The sequence below is a fragment of the Lynx rufus genome, unplaced genomic scaffold (genome assembly GCF_022079265.1).
Source record: "Lynx rufus isolate CCGP_SWC_20201006 ecotype Redwood Valley unplaced genomic scaffold, mLynRuf1.p SCAF_8, whole genome shotgun sequence".
In the NCBI taxonomy this organism is placed as follows: domain Eukaryota; kingdom Metazoa; phylum Chordata; class Mammalia; order Carnivora; family Felidae; genus Lynx; species Lynx rufus.
In genome coordinates, this window is record NW_025814896.1 from 120,088,214 (window position 1) to 120,105,092 (window position 16,879).

The 16,879-nt window shown below is 46.4% G+C and overlaps 1 pseudogene; it reads right to left on the reverse strand.

The window, feature by feature from the left end:
* Positions 1 to 9,785: 9,785 nt before the first annotated feature.
* On the reverse strand, positions 9,786 to 10,627 carry LOC124503584 (osteoclast-stimulating factor 1-like; annotated as a pseudogene).
* Between the last annotated feature and the right edge of the window lie 6,252 nt (positions 10,628 to 16,879).

Genomic DNA, 16,879 nt, shown 5'->3' on the forward strand with positions numbered 1-16,879 from the left:
GCCAGTCCCGCGCGGCCCGGGCTCCCGCGCCCCGCCGCCACCTCCTGGGGCCGCCGCGGCGCTCCCCGCCTGGTGGCCCGGCCGGGGCTGCAGGCGTCACGTGGCCGGCCTCCCCGCGGGGCGCCGGCCCCCGCCCCCCGGCCCTCGCCCCACCCCCCGGCCCGCGCCCGCCGCCAAGTCCCGCCTCCCCGCCCGACCCCGCGCGCCCGCCCCTCTGCCCGGGCGTCCAGGTGACAGCCCGGCTCGGAGAACCCCGGGCGCGCGCCTGGAGGGAAAAGGAAGACGCGCGGCGGCACCTCCGGGGCGGGGGCGCGGCGGGGGTCAGCCTCCTGCACCCCGGCGGGTGGATCTGGACCCCTTTTCCCCGCCGGCAGCGGCGCCTCTCCTCAGCCCCTCGTGCGGTGGCCTCCTGGAGTCGCCGCCGGCCCTGCCCCGGCCCTGCCCCGGCCCTGCCCCGGCCCTGCCCCGGCCCTGCCCCGGCCCTGCCCCGGCCCCTGAAGCTCCTGATCTTCGGCAGCTGCGGTCGTGGTCTCCAGGGCATTTATCACCGCCGGCTTCAAACAGCCTGCGAGGCCGCCTCACGAACCCCATTTTGCTGATGAGCAAACTGAGGCTCAGAGAGGTCAAGTGGCAGCTCGGCCTTGAATTCTGGTTTGGCTTCAAAACCTACTGCCTTCCCGGTACTCACCCCCCTGAACCCCAACTAAAGAGCACTTGCCAGGTTCCCCCTGCCTTCTTACCGCTTTTCCCAAGTCCTGGGGGCCAGAGAGCTCCAGAACACACACATGCGGTGTAAGCTGCTCCCGCTCTGCCCAGGAGCGGACAGCTCCGGGCAGGTGACTGTTGGGAGTCCTCTCTCTCAGGCAGATACCGAACCCCTCGTCCCCGCTCTCAGGCCCTGAAGTCCTGCTTCCTTTTCTGCTGTCCTCACCTCCTCCTCCCAACCCCTCGTGGTTCCAGCTCCGGAGTTCCTCATGGGAAGCCCCTTCTCAGAAGCTGCGGTGACTTCAGCAGGGCCACCCTACCAGAGGACCCCCTTGGCCCTCAATGTGTCTGCCCGCCTTCTGCAGGTGACCAGGGGCTGGTGCAGGGCTCCCGAGGGGCCGTGGGCCCTAGGTTGGTCCTTAAAGGGCCCCATGGACCCTAGTTCTCAGCCTCTGCACCCAGGGAGCCCCCCCCACCCCACCCCCACACACATTCAACACAAACCATCTCTTCAGGGTGACTAACCTCCCACATCGTGTGACCCGACCACCATAAAAATTGGCATCAAATAAGATGAACACAACTTCTCCTTGCGAAGATTCACGTCCGGTCACTTGTTCAATCTCCATATTTTGCGGAGGTCAGAACGGGAGACTCCAAGGGCAGGATGCTTCGCTCCGAGACAACAAAACAGGAAAGCCGGACTAGGACTAGGAAGCAGGCCTCCAGCCAGGGCTAACCCCACAACCCCGCTGGCCCCGCTCCCTGTCCCGCCCAGGCCGCCTCGCCCCAGGCCCGCTGTCCACTGCGCAGCCTGGGCAGGGGGTCCCCCGGCTCGCTCTTCCTTCAGCCACCAGAGTTGTGACTTGGGGTGGTCTGTGGGGGTGGGGGTGAGTTCTTTCCTGGGGAAGTGGGAGAGAGAGACAGGGCAGAAGGGAAGGAGGAGGTAGAGAAAGGGGGAAATACGAGTGTCTAAGGAGGGGATGAAGGCGGGAGGATGAGGAGGCCAAAAGAAGGAAGTGAGGGAAAGGAGCCTGGCTTAGTCACTTTTCTTTCCCTCCTCGCAGGCCCTCTCTTGAGTAGGACGGCCATATAATTTGTCACCCGAACGAGGACACTTTTGAGAGTGAAAGAGGTGCTAACTAACTGGAACGAGAGGCATAAACCAGACTCTAGGACAGAGTGCAAACCAGGACTGGGCCATGTGGTCACCCCATCCCCGAGGGACACCTGTGAGCCCCGGATGTAGACGCCCCGTGTACCGTCCCACCTCAGCTCTGGACCTCAGCTTCCAGCCAGGCGCCCTCACCCCTCCAGCGGCATTCAGAGACCTTCCATTTCAACAAGCCCGCCAGCACTTGCTCCTCCTTTATCTTCCATCCCGACTAAGGAAACACCTTTCACCTGGCCCCCAACCTGGAAATCTCCTTAACCCTTACTTACATCCACCTGGTCGCCAAGTCCCTGCGGCAGCGCTTGCGCTCCCACCGTGCGTCACGAGTCGCCCTTCCTCCTCGCCAGCCCTGCTTGTGCCTTCGGTGGTGCCTCCTCCAATCTTCTCTCCCCCGGGCCACCCTTCATCTTCCATGCCCAAAGCCCCAGAAGCTCTGGATTTGGGCTGAGTCAGGGGCCACACTGGTGTGAGACGTCGGGCAGAACCGCCTAACCTGTTGGACCCATTTCCTAACTTTTGTAAATTGTTCCGGAGTCTCTCCAGAGCTTTTGAACGGTTGGCCTACCTCCCAGGGACCCCACACAAGTGCCCAGATGCATATAGCCCTTGATTTGCTTGGGCCTCAGGAGCCATGTAGGAAGGAACGCGGCCTCGCTTAGAGTCAGAACTTCTTAGCTCTTAGGCTGAGGTTTCTGGAAGATGGCTGGCAGGACACAGCCAGGAAGTACGGTGAGGGAGGTGGGGGCAGGGCGGGGGACACAGCCTGGTAGAGGCCCGAGGTTGGCCCAGAGGCCAGGCAGCGGCAGGGGTTAGCGGAGCAGGCCTCGAGTGGGGCACAGAGGTCAACGGAGTAGAAAGATGGCGAAAGGGGCCTGAAGTGGCTGGGGAGGTGTGTGCAACAGCCCTGCCCCATCCTGTCTAGCGGACAGAGAGCCGTCTCTGAGTCCATGAACTGGGGGAGGCCAGAGAGCATTTGGGTAAGCACCTCTGAGAAATCTTGGAAATATTGCATCCAACTTTTTCTTTTAGAAAATTCGAAGCGTACACAAAGGTAGAGGTAATATGCTTATGAACCCCCGTATTTCTATGCAGCTGCTTACTCCCCCTCCTGATAAGTTTTTTAAAAGTGTTACTGAGATATCTAATTCACATACTGTAACAACTCATCCATTTAAAGTAGACAATTCAGGGGCCCCTGGGTGGCTCAGTCGGTTAAGCGTCCGACTTTGGCTCAGGTCATGATCTCACGGTTCGTGAGCTCGAGCCCCATGTCAGGCTCTGTGCTGCCAGCCTGGAGCCCAGAGCCTGTCTTTGGATTCTGTGTCTTCCCCTCTCTCTGCCCCTCACCTGTTCATGCTGTCTTTCTCTCAAAAATAAATAAAACATTTTTAATAAATCATACAATTCAATGTTTTCAGCGTATTCATCATCTTGTGCCACCATCACCATGATTTTGCCATAAATATGATTTGTGTCTCCTCATTTGTATCCGGACTGGGCAGCTGTACTGTCATTAGGCATGTCTAAGGCCACGCACCCATTAGAAAGGATGCTTACAAAAGAATTGCAATGATTTGGGGAAATTCTCATTGTATAGTGTTAATGTAAAAAAAAGCCAGGATAGCATTTCATGAATGGATGAAAATAAGGAAAAGAAACAATCAAAGGGAACAGGCTCTAATGTTAAAATGTTTGTGTCTGGGTCCTGGAGTAAGTGATATTGTTTCTCTAAATTTAAAATACTCGAAGTTTTATACAGTAAAGAGGGATTTTTTGTTAGAAGCCAGTTTAAACTTTGCATACAAATGAGGGAGTAGGACCTGACGGTATCCCAGGCCCTGCTCACCTCGAAGATTCTGGTATGTGAATATTCTCCAAGCAGGCATGGAGAATGTTGCCCACCAGAGGGAGCAGCGGGACCTCACAGCAGCAGGGCGAGCGCCCTCTGGGGTGGGAGAAGGCCTCCGATGGGGGGACAGGGACCACATGAGGGTTCTGGGGGTAGCAGCCAACTTCCCTCCTCATAGGACACCCAGGGAGTGTCCTCACTCAACCTGTTTCTTTGATAAAAGAAATTCTTTCAGAGAAAAAAAGAAAAATTCTTTCACTACCTCTTTATTTCAAATTCAGGCACTTACTACATGCACTAAACATACATAACCGTTTGCTTTATTTGGAGTTGCCTTTCATTTCACTTACAATCCCTAAGTAATTTCCATGGATACAGCCCCAACATTTTGTTCAACCTGTGTTTACAGGTTGTTGCAGATTGTCGTTTGCAACATTAAGAATCAGACAACTGGGGTGCCTGGGCCGCGGACTCTTGATTTCCAGTCAGGTCATGATCCCAGGGTTGTAGGACTGAACCCCGCATTGGGTTCCTTGATGAGTGTGAAATCTGCTTAAAATTCTCGCTCTCCCTCTCTCTCTGCCCCTCCCCAACTTGCTCCTTATGGGGTATATGACTTATTTTTCTCATTTAAATACAAGTTACAAAACATATATTGTAATAACGATTTCAGGAATAAAATTTAGTGATTCGTCATTTAAAGGGGTATATGAGTTAATTATTGAATAAAATTTTTTAAAGGGGGGGCAACCTGGGTGGCTCAGTCGATTAAGCGTCCCACTTTAGCTCAGGTCATGATCTCACAGTTTGTAGGTTCAAGCCCCACATCAGATTCTGTGCTGACAGCTCAGAGCCTGGAGCGTGCTTCGGATTCTGTGTCTCCCTCTCTCTCTGTCCCTCCCCGAGACTCGTGCTCTGTCTCTCTCTCTCAAAAATAAATAAAACATTAAAAATTTTTAAATAATAATATGGAGCATCTGGCTGGCTCAGTTGGTAGAACATGCAACTCTTGATCTTGGGGTCATGAGTTTGAGCCCCACCTTGGGTGTAGATTAGTTAAAAATAAAAATAAAAATCTTTTTTTTTAAAGTGTTTATTTGAAACAAATGTGAGATCATGACCTGAGCCAAAATCAAGAGTCGGATGCTCAACCGACTGAGCCACCCAGGTGCCCCAAAATAAAAAAAAATCTTTTTAAATAAATAATATAACTATTCCAGTGAGTGACTCTAGCTACGCGTTGTACAGACTCAGAACTGTGACCGTGTCCTTACATGTCTGTCGGCTGACAATTTTTCCAATTGTTCGTTGCTACTGTATAGACACTGTTGATTTGTATACAGCGAACTTCAACCTTCTTAAATTTACTTACCAGTTTTCATTTCTGTTTTTGTAGTTTCCTTGGGATTTTTCTATGCACATAATTGCTTGCCTATGTAAACAAAGACAATTTTATTTGATTGTCTCCAATCTGTATGCCCTTTATTTTGTGTCTCACTACACCAGCTAGGACCTCTAGTCCTGGGTTGAATCAGAAAGCTGAAAGTGGACATCTTTGCCTTGTTCCTGATTTTCTAGAAGGAAAGTCTCTCGTCTTTCACCATTGAGTACGATGTTAGTTGTAGAGTTTTTGTAGGTGACTTATCAGGTGAGGCAGTTCCCTTCTAGTCCTAATATTTTGTTTCTGTTTGTTCCCTCTATTTTTTGTTCTCTGTTCTTCCTTTCCTGCCTCTTTTTCTTTCTATTTAAAGATTTTTTTTTTTAAGTTTTCTACTGGCTTTTTAACTATACTTCTTTCCATTGTGTGTGTGTGTGTGTGTGTGTGTGTGTGTGTGTGTGTGTTCTAGGAATTACATTATTCATTCTTACATTTACCCAGTACTGTTCCATACTAAATGTAGAAAACTTGTAACATATAAACCCATCTATCCCCTCTCCGATATATTATAGTGCTAGATGGATTCCTAGATACATCTTATTGACCCCACAAGACAATGTCGTTGCTTTTACTTTAAAGAGTCACACATATAGGGGCACCTGGGTGGCTCAGTCAGTTTAGCCTCCCACTTCAGCTCAGGTCATGATCTCATAGTTCGTGAATTCAAGCCCCATGTCAGGCTCTCTCTGCCCTTCCCCCACTCACACTCTGTCTCTCTCAAAAAAAAAATAAACATTAAAAAAATTTTTTTAGGGGCGCCTGGGTGGCTCAGTCAGTTAAGCGTCCGACTTTGGCTCAGGTCATGATCTCACAGTTCGTGAGTGCGAGCCCTGCATTGGGCTCTGTGCTGACAGCTTAGAGCCTGGAGCCTGCTTCAAATTCTATGTCTCCCTCTCTCTCTGCTCCTCCCCCACTCATGCTCTGTCTCTCTCCTTCAAAAATAAATAAAAACATGAACAATTTTTTTAAAAATTAAAAAAGATTTTAAAAAGAGTGACTCATATAATGAAATTAAGAAGAAAATAACAGACCTTCACACTTACCCACTGATGGTCTTTTACTCCTAAGGATCTAAGTTTCCACCTGATATTATTTCCCTGCAGTCTGTAGGACTTTCTTTAGCAATTATCGTGTGCAAATCTGTGAATTCTCTTATCTTTTATCTAAGAATGTCTATTTTACCTTTATTCTTGAAAGACGTTTTTGCTGGATATAGAATTTTGAGTTGACACACTTTTTTTTTTTTCAGCCTTTAAAAATATCCTTTTACTTTTGTTTGGTATTTACAGTCCACTCCCTAGGGGCTTAATTTAGCTGTGTGTGTGTGTGTGTGTGTGTGTGTGTGTGTTAAATCCAGAGTTTCTCTTTTTTTTTCTTTCCTGTGTAAAGTTGCTCTGGCAGGATCTTACTCAACCATCACCAAAGTAGACGATGTATCCCAACTTAATTTTCAATTAAGCCTTTTTTTTTTTAAGTTAAACCAATAGGAAAGTTGCAAGAATATTACCACAAAGTCCCATATTCACCACGTATACCTATTATTCTTTCTTTTTTCTGAACCATTTGAAAGTAAGTTCTAGACATCATGCTGCTTTGCCCAGCGTGTGTTTCCTAAGAACTAGAACATTCTCTTACACAGCTAGAATTCAATTACTAAATTCAGGAAATTTAATCTTAATACATAATATTCAGTTCATATCTAATTTTTATTATCCAATATTGACCTTTATACTGCATAGAGTTCTTTTTTTTTTTTTCAAGATTAAGATCTAGGCTCATGCATTGTATGTAATTCGTTGTTATGTCTCTAATCTAGAACAGTTTCTCAGCCTTTGTCGAACTTCTGTGAAACTGACCACCTCCAAGAATACAGACCCTTTGCTCTGCAGAATGATCAGTCGGGCTGATGCATCACTGTCAGGAATACTCAGCACGTTGCATCAGGAGACAGGTGATGTCAGTTTGTCCCATTTTTCATGATATTAACTCGGATCACTTGGTTAAGGCGGTGTCTGCTGGGTGTCCCCACTGCAAAGGCACCTTTTTCCCCTTTGTGATTAATGAAGAATTGGTGGGAAAATGTTGACTGAGTCGGCATGCTGTTTCCAGTACACTCTCACATCCCATGATAGCATCCATTGCTGGTTCCTCGGCCAGCTACCACTGTGATGGTTGCCACATGCTGATTTCCTAACTATATCATTTCCTCATGAATCAGTTGGCATTCTACGGTAAGAGGACCTTGCCCTCCACCCTCCCTTTACTTATTAACAATTCACGAATTCTTCTAAATTCTTCATTTATTGTGATGCTCACACTGAAGTCTATTTGACCGGTGGGAGCGTCTTTCAGCTAGTTCCTGGGTTCCACTGTCATGGTCCCATAATTCTTTGGAACTTTTCTTACTTTCTGGAGCAACAGGACGTTCCAGGGTCATTCCGCGCATTCCCTGCCTCACCTAAGAATGGACTCAGCCATTTATTCAAGAAGTGCTGCTTCCTGTTAGTGATCCGTGGATGGTACTCTAGGGCAGTACTATCTTGAGTCCAGAGGAGAGATGCTCATCAGAGATGACAACAAGTAAGAAGCTTGTGTTGTCACCTGAGGGAAAAGTGTCCACAATCCTGCCCACCTGCTGCTTATCTCTGTGGATGCAACACCATAATAATCACTGCCCTCTCTGCTGGCAGGCTGCATAGACCAAAGAACAGTCTGAAAGTCTTTCTTACTGCTCATGATTGGAGTGCCATGTGGGTACTGTCACCACGCATTCTTACAACAAGCTGAGCCAGGGGCGCCTGGGTGGCTCAATTGGTTAGGTGTTCGCCTCTTGATTTTGGCTCAGGTCATGATCTCACGGTTTCATGGGTTCAAGCCCCACGTCAGGCTCTGCGTTGGGGGTGTGAAGCCTGCTTGGGGTTCTCTCTACCCTTCCCTCACTCGCGCTGTCTCTGTCTCTCTCAAAATAAATATATACACTTAAAAAAAAACAAAAAAAGCTGAGCCACATCGGAGTTGTGGGGGACTCTTGATCTGGGGGTTGTGAGTTTGAGCCCCGCGTTGGGTGTAGAGATTTCTTAAATAAATACAACTTAAAATAGATAAATAATCTTAAAAAGTTTAGCTGAGCCATTCGTAAGGACATTTAAAAACTGAGTTTAATTTGTGGACTTTCAGTCCTCATTCAAGTCAGGACATAACACTGTGGTGGTTTCACTTTTATTCATCCTCTACAGTTAAGAATAGTTCACTGAAGATTTTCCTTCTTATTTCTGTGGTGTGAATTAGGAAATTACTTAGAACACAGCAAGATATAAAAGAACCACCATTTGATTGACTGGCAATTTACCGAACGTAGCTTGTTATTACAAAAGAAAACATGGAAAGGAACCCATCAAGGGGCTTTTTTTCTTTTGTGTGTTTATGGTTCATCATAAAAAAGAGACTATTGTAAGGAGAAAGAGGAATTGAAACCTAATCCTTATCTATAGGCTGTCTCTGAAATGCTCCTTCCTAAAAATAAATAACTCATGAAATATTTACCTCAGGAAGCTAGAATTTTAAGTTTGGGGTCAATAGTGTCGAACACAGTAAATCATACTATGCCTCTTATAAGTTGTGTATTTTTTAAATGAATATGTTTCTTTATTCATTTTCGTTTAGTTATTATTTTTAACTAAATAATACATGTTTAGGGGCACCTGGGTGGCTCAGTGGGGTTAAGCGTCCAACTTCGGCTCAGATCGTGATCTCACAGTTTGTGAGTTCAAGCCAGGCATTGGGCTCTGTGCTGACAGCTCGGAGCTTGGAGCCTGCTTCGGATTCTGTGTTTCCCTCTCTCTGCCTCTCCCCAGCTTGCACTCTGTCTCTCTCAAAAGTAAATAAACATAAATTTTTTTTTTTACAAAAATAAATAATACATGTTTATCCTAAACAAAACATTTTGACTCTAAATAGTATTTTAAGCTTAAGAAAGTCCTAAGTGATCAATACATTTCATTACTTTCCTTAATCCCTCTTTTTTATTTTGTAAAATTTCTTCTAATTAAACTTCACTCTTACTAAGACTTGTTTTTTTTTTTTTTTTTTAATGTTTATTTTTGAAGCAGAGAGAGACAGAGCATGAGGAGGGGTGGGACAGAGAGAGAGACACACATAATCCGAAGCAGGCTCCAGGCTCTGAGCTGTCAGCACAGAGCCTGACTCAGGGCTCGAACTCATGAAACATGAGATCATGACTTGAGCCGAAGTTAGTCGCTTAGCTGACTGAGCCACCCAGGCGCCCTCACTAAAAGTTTTTTTTACAAAACTATTTATTTGTTTGTTTGTTTAGACAGAGAGATAGAGAGAGAGTTGGGGGGAGAGGGCAGAGAGAGAGGGAGAGAATCTTTTTTTTTTTTTTTAGCAGTTTCTTAAAATGTCTATTTTTCTCAGAATAGCCGATGATTTTCTGTTGTCTTTTGGTTCATTTTTTTTTTTTAATTTTAACTTGTTTTATTTATTTTTATTTTTTTAAATTTACATCCAAATTAGTTAGCATATATTGCAACAATGGTTTCAGGAGTAGATTCCTTAGTGCCCCTGACCCATTTAGCCCATCCCCCCCCCCCCACAACCCCTCAGTAACCCTCAGTTTGTTCTCCATATTTATGAGTCTCTTCAGCATCTGCTCCCCGTGTCTTTTTCGGCACAGAGGCAAAGGCAGTGTTAGTGGCCGGGTCCAGGGCCAGCTCCTTCTCATCGTTTCTGAAGTCTGTTCTTGGACAATATCTGCATGACCCCTCCAGGCTGTGGCCTGCAAAGCTGTGTCTCCCAACTTGTTCTGTTGGTTCAGTTCGATGTTTGGCTGAATGAACAGCATTCCCGATGTATCTGTGTGGCCCCCGTGGCAGGCCCGGTATAGAGTAGTGCTTCTGGCTTTGTCTGAGTCATTAACACCGACCCGGTTGTCCAAACGCTCTCTCAACCAGCGCAAATCGTCTCTGTTTGCAGCCTCGTGCGATGGATTCTGCCCGCTTGGCCACACAGTTGCCTGGGATTAATCCGGTCCTGCCTTTGGAGGTGACTTTCCACCAGCTGGTACCTCTCAGGTCAGTCGTGTAGACAATACGCCTCTCCTCAAAGTACAGTTCATCTGCAGCTCTGGGTTCAAACGTATGCAGAGATCTGAACACTGTAACTGGCCCTGGTTTGACCAGTGCGGGTGGCCACTTTGACATCATCGCGCTCCCTTGAACAGCAGAGGAGCCTCAAGACCATGCACGAAAAGCCAACCCAACGCCCCGTCAGCCCGCACTCCAGGGGCCCCAAGGTTTCTTTTTGTCTGGTCTGCAGCTGTGGGCCTTCAAGGACCTGTGCCCACCCTTGGCCGTCAGACCAGCAAGTGCAGGCAGAAGAAAGAGAATCTTAAGCAGACTCCACGTGGGGGCTCGATCCCATGACCCTACAGTCATGACCTGAGCTGAAATCTAGATCTGGCATTCTGACTGAGCCACCCAGGTGCCTGACTTTTTGTTTTGTTTTGTTTTTAAGTAAGCTCTATGCCCAAGGTGCAGCTTGAATTCAGAACCCACCCCCCGCCGCCCCCCATCCCATTGCAACCTCTGCCCAGTGAGCCAGCCAGGTGCCCCCCCACTAAGGCGTTTTTACATCTGATGTTTCATTATCCTTTTTGTGTCTTGCTTTTAAATATTTTTATTTTCACAATATGACAAGTTTCAGAATCCTTTAAGAATGACTTCATTCAAGGGGTGCCTGGGTGGCTCAGTCGGTTGAGCGTCCGACTTCGGCTCAGGTCACGATCTTGCGGTCCGGGAGTTCGAGCCCCGCGTCAGGCTCTGGGCTGATGGCCCAGAGCCTGGAGCCTGCTTCCGATTCTGTGTCTCCCTCTCTCTCTGCCCCTCCCCCGTTCATGCTCTGTCTCTCTCTGTCTCAAAAATAAATAAATGTTAAAAAAAAATTAAAAAAAAAAAAAAGAATGACTTCATTCAAATTGTTTTCTAAAAGAGAGATTTTGCGCCGGGTGTCGTTCATACTGTTCAGAACCACATTTGCCTGAATAAACATTTCGGATAGACTTCGTGTCATCTGGGCCCAAGCGACAGCAAACGATGAAGCAAAACTGTAGAAACTGTCCAACATCTTTTGCGTGAATCAAGTCGATGAATTAGCTGAGCATCTAACAGCTTTGCCTTTGTCTGCTGAGACGGACCGTCCAATAATTCCAATGAAATTCCCATCTGAGCAATGAGACAATTAGATCGATGGAAGAGAATAGAGAGCCAGAAATAGACCCATACAAATATACTCAGCTGATCTTTGACAAAAGAGCAAAGGCATTCAATGGCAAACGAAAGAATAGTCTTTTCAACAAATGCTGCTGGACCAACAGGACATCCACACGCAAAAAAAAAAAAAAAAAAATCTAGAGGCTCTTGGCTGGCTCAGACCATGCAGCGTGTGATTCTTGACCTCAGGGTTGTAGGTTCGAGCCCCAGTTGGGTGTAGAAATTACTTTAAAAATAAATTGTAAAAAAAATACAGAAAGAATCTAGACACAGACCTTACACCCTTCACAAAAATTAATTCAAAATGGATTCTAGATCCAAATGCACAATACAAAACTATAGATTTCATAGAAGTTAACACAGGAGAAAACGTAAGTGACTTGGGGTGGGCGATGACTTTTTAGATACGACATCGAAAGCACGATTCATGAAAGAAAAAATTCATGGAAGAGAAATTGGACTTCAGTAAAATTACAAACTTCTGTTCTACCAATCTGAGCAGTGGATAGAGCGTGGACAATATTCACGGTTACCAAAGAGTGTTAGCTTCCTTCTCCAGATTTAAATCTGACATTTTGAAGAAGGCAACAAATCCTAGGAACTAACATATGGGCCTACATCTGAATCAGAACAGGAAAAGGGCAGCTTCCCCTTTTCCTCGGGAAATGGAATTATTCCCATCACACAAAAAAGTACAACATGGCTGATACTTTCATAACCAGGAAAATCAACCACAAATTTACCCTGACACTGCTTTGCAGCTGTTTACAACAAGGATTCCAGCCACCTGGCAGCAGGGGTGGAAGGCGGCAACTGAGAGGCCCGGCAACTGATCTAGTCAAGCCAAGGAGTTTCCAGAACTTGAGCTCCTACCCAGTCACCTACACAGTGACTGGACCGCCCTCCTGGTAAGTTGGATCGATCCTCATGTCACAAGTAGACATCGCGGCCTCACACGTAGATACCCAATCAAGGCAGAAACTCCAAACTCACTGTGAAATCACTGGCAGTTACATGAGAATTTCAAAGTTTTTAGCAAATTATATATTTCAACTTATTTGTGTTCTAAGTGGAATTCTATTGAAGAAAAGCATTTAATTTACTACTGAACCACTGATAAAATGAAAAACGATATAATGCTATTGTTGAAAACTATGGTAACAAAAAAACTTGTGGTAACACAACATAAAGTTTACCATTTTAATTTTTTTTTATGTTTACTTATGTATTTTTGAGAAGGAGTGGGGGGCAGGGAGGGAGAGAGAGAGAATCCCAAGCAGACTCCGCAATGTCAGCACGGAGCCCGACACAGGGCTTGAACCCACGAACCATGAGATCATGACCTGAGCCAAAATCAAGACCAACTGAGCCACCCAGGGCGCCCCTAAAATTTACCATTTTAAAGTGTACAATTCGGTGGCATTTAGTACATTCACAACATTGTGTGCCCATCACTGCTATCTAGTTCCAGAACATTTTCATCTCCCTAAGAGGAAACTCCACACCCCCTAAGCAGTCCTTCCCCAGGCCCTCTCTTCCCCAGCCCTGGCAACCACTAATCTACTTTCTGTCTCTGGGATTTTTCTTTCTTTTTTTTTTTTAATATTTATTTGGGGGGGGGGCGGGGGGCAGAGAGAGAGGGAGAGAGAGAATCCCAGCAGGCTCTGTTGTCAGCACGGAGCCAGACGCAGGCTCGATATCATCAACCACGAGCTCATGACCTGAGCCCAAATCAAGAGGCAGATGCTTAACCCACTGAGCCACCAGGCGCCCCTAGGATTGTTCTATTCTGAATGTATCATATAAATGACTCCTACACCACACGTGGTCTTCTGTGTCTGGCTTCATTCACTTAACCACAATGTCTTCTAGATTTCATCCCTTTTGTCGCATATAAGAGTACTTCGTTCCTTTTTGAGGCTGAAAAATAGCCCAATGTATACACAGACCACATTCTGTTTATCCACTCACCAACTGACGGACATTGGGGTACTTTCTTCCTGTTGGCTATTGTGAGCAGTGCTGCTTTAGTGGTTGGGAACAGGTTCTTGTTTGTTTCATTTCTTTTGGTTACAGACTTAGGAGTGGAATTGCTGAGTCATCTGGTAGGTCTATGTTTCATTTCTCAAGGAGCCACCAAACTGTTTTCCACGGTGGCTGCACCATTTTACGTTCCCACTAGCCAGGTACCTGGGTTCCAGGTCCTCCACATCTTAAGGAACACTTGTCTTCTCGGTGGGGTTTTTGGTTGGTTTTGTTTGTTTGTTTTTGTTACGGCCATCCTAACGGGTGTGAAGTGGTATCTCATTGTAATTTTCAAGACAGAAGGGGCTTTTTGATGATTTCAATGTTTTTAAATGTATTGAAACTTGTTTAATGTAGTGCTATTTTGGAAATGACACGAATCTACTTGTTTTTTTAATGTGAATTCTTATTATTACAGTATTCTGGGAAACTAAATGTTAATAAAGACAATTGGTTCTGTAAAAGGGAATTGTAAACGCTAATCAATTGTATACCTACACCTCTGTGTGATGCAAAGTCCCATTTTGATATCGTAGCGTATATACTTTTTGTATCATTTCCTAAAGTACTGCTTCATTTTTTTTAAGACTTTATTTTTAAGTAATCTCTATACCCATCATGGGTCTCAAACCCACGACCTGAGATCAAGAGCCACACGCTCCATGGACTGAGCCATCCAGGTCCCCAGTACTGCTTAATTTTACTATAAATATCAAGGAGTGAAAATAGCCCTTCATGAGGGCATAGACTTCTGTGAGTCAGACCCGCCTGGGACTGAACCAAAGTTTTTCTCCCTGCTGTGTGACCTTGGAAAATTACATAACTTTGCTGAGCTTGCATTTATTTATGTGCCAAATGGGGACAATGATGCAACGAGTATATATCCTAAGTCAGGATTAGTTGAAATCAGATTATAAAAGGTGGCTGGCAGGGGCTCCTGGGAGGCTCAGTCGGTTGAACATCTGACTTCAGCTCAGGTCATGATCTCACAGTTCATGAGTTCGAGCCCCTCGTGGGGTTCTGTGCCGACAGTGTGGAGCCTGCTTGGGATTCTCTCTCTCCCTTTCTCTCTGCCCCTCCCCTGCTGGCTCTCTCTCTCTCTCTCTCTCTCTCTCTCTCAAAATACATAAATAAACTTTAAAAATAAAAGGACAAACATGGTGTCTGAAGCCAGGAGTTTGATGGCATTCCCTGGGGCATGAGTGCAGATAAAGGGGAGACAAGTGCTCTGAGAACTGAGTTCTGAGACACTCTGACACTTGGAGGTCAAGAGGAAGACACCAGCAAGACTGAGGGGGAAGGGGAGGGAATGGAGAGCAGGGTTCTGGAAGCCAGGTGAAGCAAGTGTTTCAGGAAGGAGAGATTGAGGCAACATCTCAAGAGTGAGCGGCCACTCTGACCTTGGCAGGAGCTCTCTGGCTGGGGTGGAGGGGAAGGAGCCCTGAGGGAATGCTCTAGAAGGGTTGGGGACAAGTACACATGGTGCTTTCGGAGAATTTGGCATAAAGCAGAGCAGAGAAATGGCTGTTGGAGCCGGGCATCCCAAGGAGAGGGCTTGTATTTTTTGCTAAGTATTAGAGATATTTCAGCATCTTTCAAGTTGTGGTCTTCCTGCCCTTGTGTGCAATATTGTGCCCTTAGAAGAGATTCCCCGTTCTAGGTGGTTTGGAGCCATTTCTCCAGAAAACATTTTCCCTCTGAGTTATCCAGTCCATTTTTGTCAACGCTGAGAATTTGCCCAGAGTAACGGCTTCCTAATTGCGGCAGCCAGTTTAAAAAGGGACGTTCCTGGGGCGCCTGGGTGGCGCAGTCGGTTAAGCGTCCGACTTCAGCCAGGTCACGATCTCGCGGTCCGTGAGTTCGAGCCCCGCGTCGGGCTCTGGGCTGATGGCTCAGAGCCTGGAGCCTGTTTCCAATTCTGTGTCTCCCTCTCTCTCTGCCCCTCCCCGTTCATGCTCTGTCTCTCTCTGTCCCCCCCAAAAAATAATAAATAAACGTTGAAAAAAAAAATAAAAAAAAAAAAAAGGGACGTTCCAGGGGCTGGAGTTTTGCACCCCTGCTTTCTGCCTCTTACTGCGTGTGAGGATTAATCACAGCCCTGATGGGAAGGTTTCAGGTCACCACAAGCCTGCACTTCATCCTGCTCGTTCCCCAGTAAGAGTAGAGGCGCCAGGACAAAGTGGAAATGGCCTTGATGGGGAAGAGAGAGCGACCTGGGCCCCCCTGCAGCTCAGGTCCCATCAGCTGTGTGACCATGAGTATGTCTGGCGGCATCTCTCGGCGTCTGTAAATTAAAGCACCACAACCAGATCTCTAGATGACCTATCTGTCCCTCAGATTGTGCTTGCTTTCTTGAGAATTTAGCTACACACTTACAGTTCTTACAGTGCACTAATATGATTCCTCCTGCTTGTTCTGGAGACCACGTCCTCCGGGTCCACTGGAGGCGGCTTGCTTCCTGGGCCAGCTGCACAGCCGTCCAGGGCTGGCTTCCTGGGACTCGGGGCTCCCTCTTTCTTGGGGCACTTTTTCTTTTTGCAAGAATGTCCTGTAATAGATTCCTGAGGTGATCAAGGGAAGGAAAAATTTACCTCTTTGTATATCTGAGTATGTCATTTTGTATTTGACAGTAAATTGAGTAAGTACAGAATTCTACACAGAACATCCCTTTCGTTCAGAATTTTGAAGATACTGCCTGCATTACTTTAGGACAATGTATATCATTCAGGTTCTTGATCCTTTGTATTCCTCCCCCAATACTTTTTATTTTTTCTTAATCTTTTCTTTTATCCTTGCGGTTCTGAAATGCCATGATGACGTCCCTTGGTGCAGGTAGTTTTTCATTCTGTGCCAGGCCCTTTCAATCTGGAGACTAGTATCTCTCAGTTTGGGGCAGTTTTCTTGCATTCTCTCTCCAATGATCACCGTCCTTCTGTTTTTCCTATTTTCTTTTTCTGGACCTCCAATTAATCTGATTGTGGCCTTTGGATTCGCCCTCTGAATTCCTTACCATTTCTTCCACTTTTCTGTCTCCATGTCTCAATTTCCCTCTCCACGCCCCCCCCCCCCCCCATCTTTTGCTAGTTTGTGTGTTTTACTTTCTGGGAGATTTCCCTCATTTTCACTTTCTAATTCTTCTCTTGAATCTTTTATTTCAGTTGACCATTTTTATTTTTGTGAATTCTTTCTCATTGTTTTTGTTTCATCTTTTGTTTTTTAAAATAGCATCCTGAAGCACCTGGGTGGCTCAGTCCGTTAAGCATCTATCTGACTCTTGGTTTCGGCACAGGTAGGTTGGTTGTTCGAGCCCTGAGGAGGAGTAGGGCTCTGTGCTGGCAGGGTGGAGCCTACTTGGGATTCTCTCTCCCTCTCTCTCTGCCCCTTCCCCTCTTGTTCTGTCT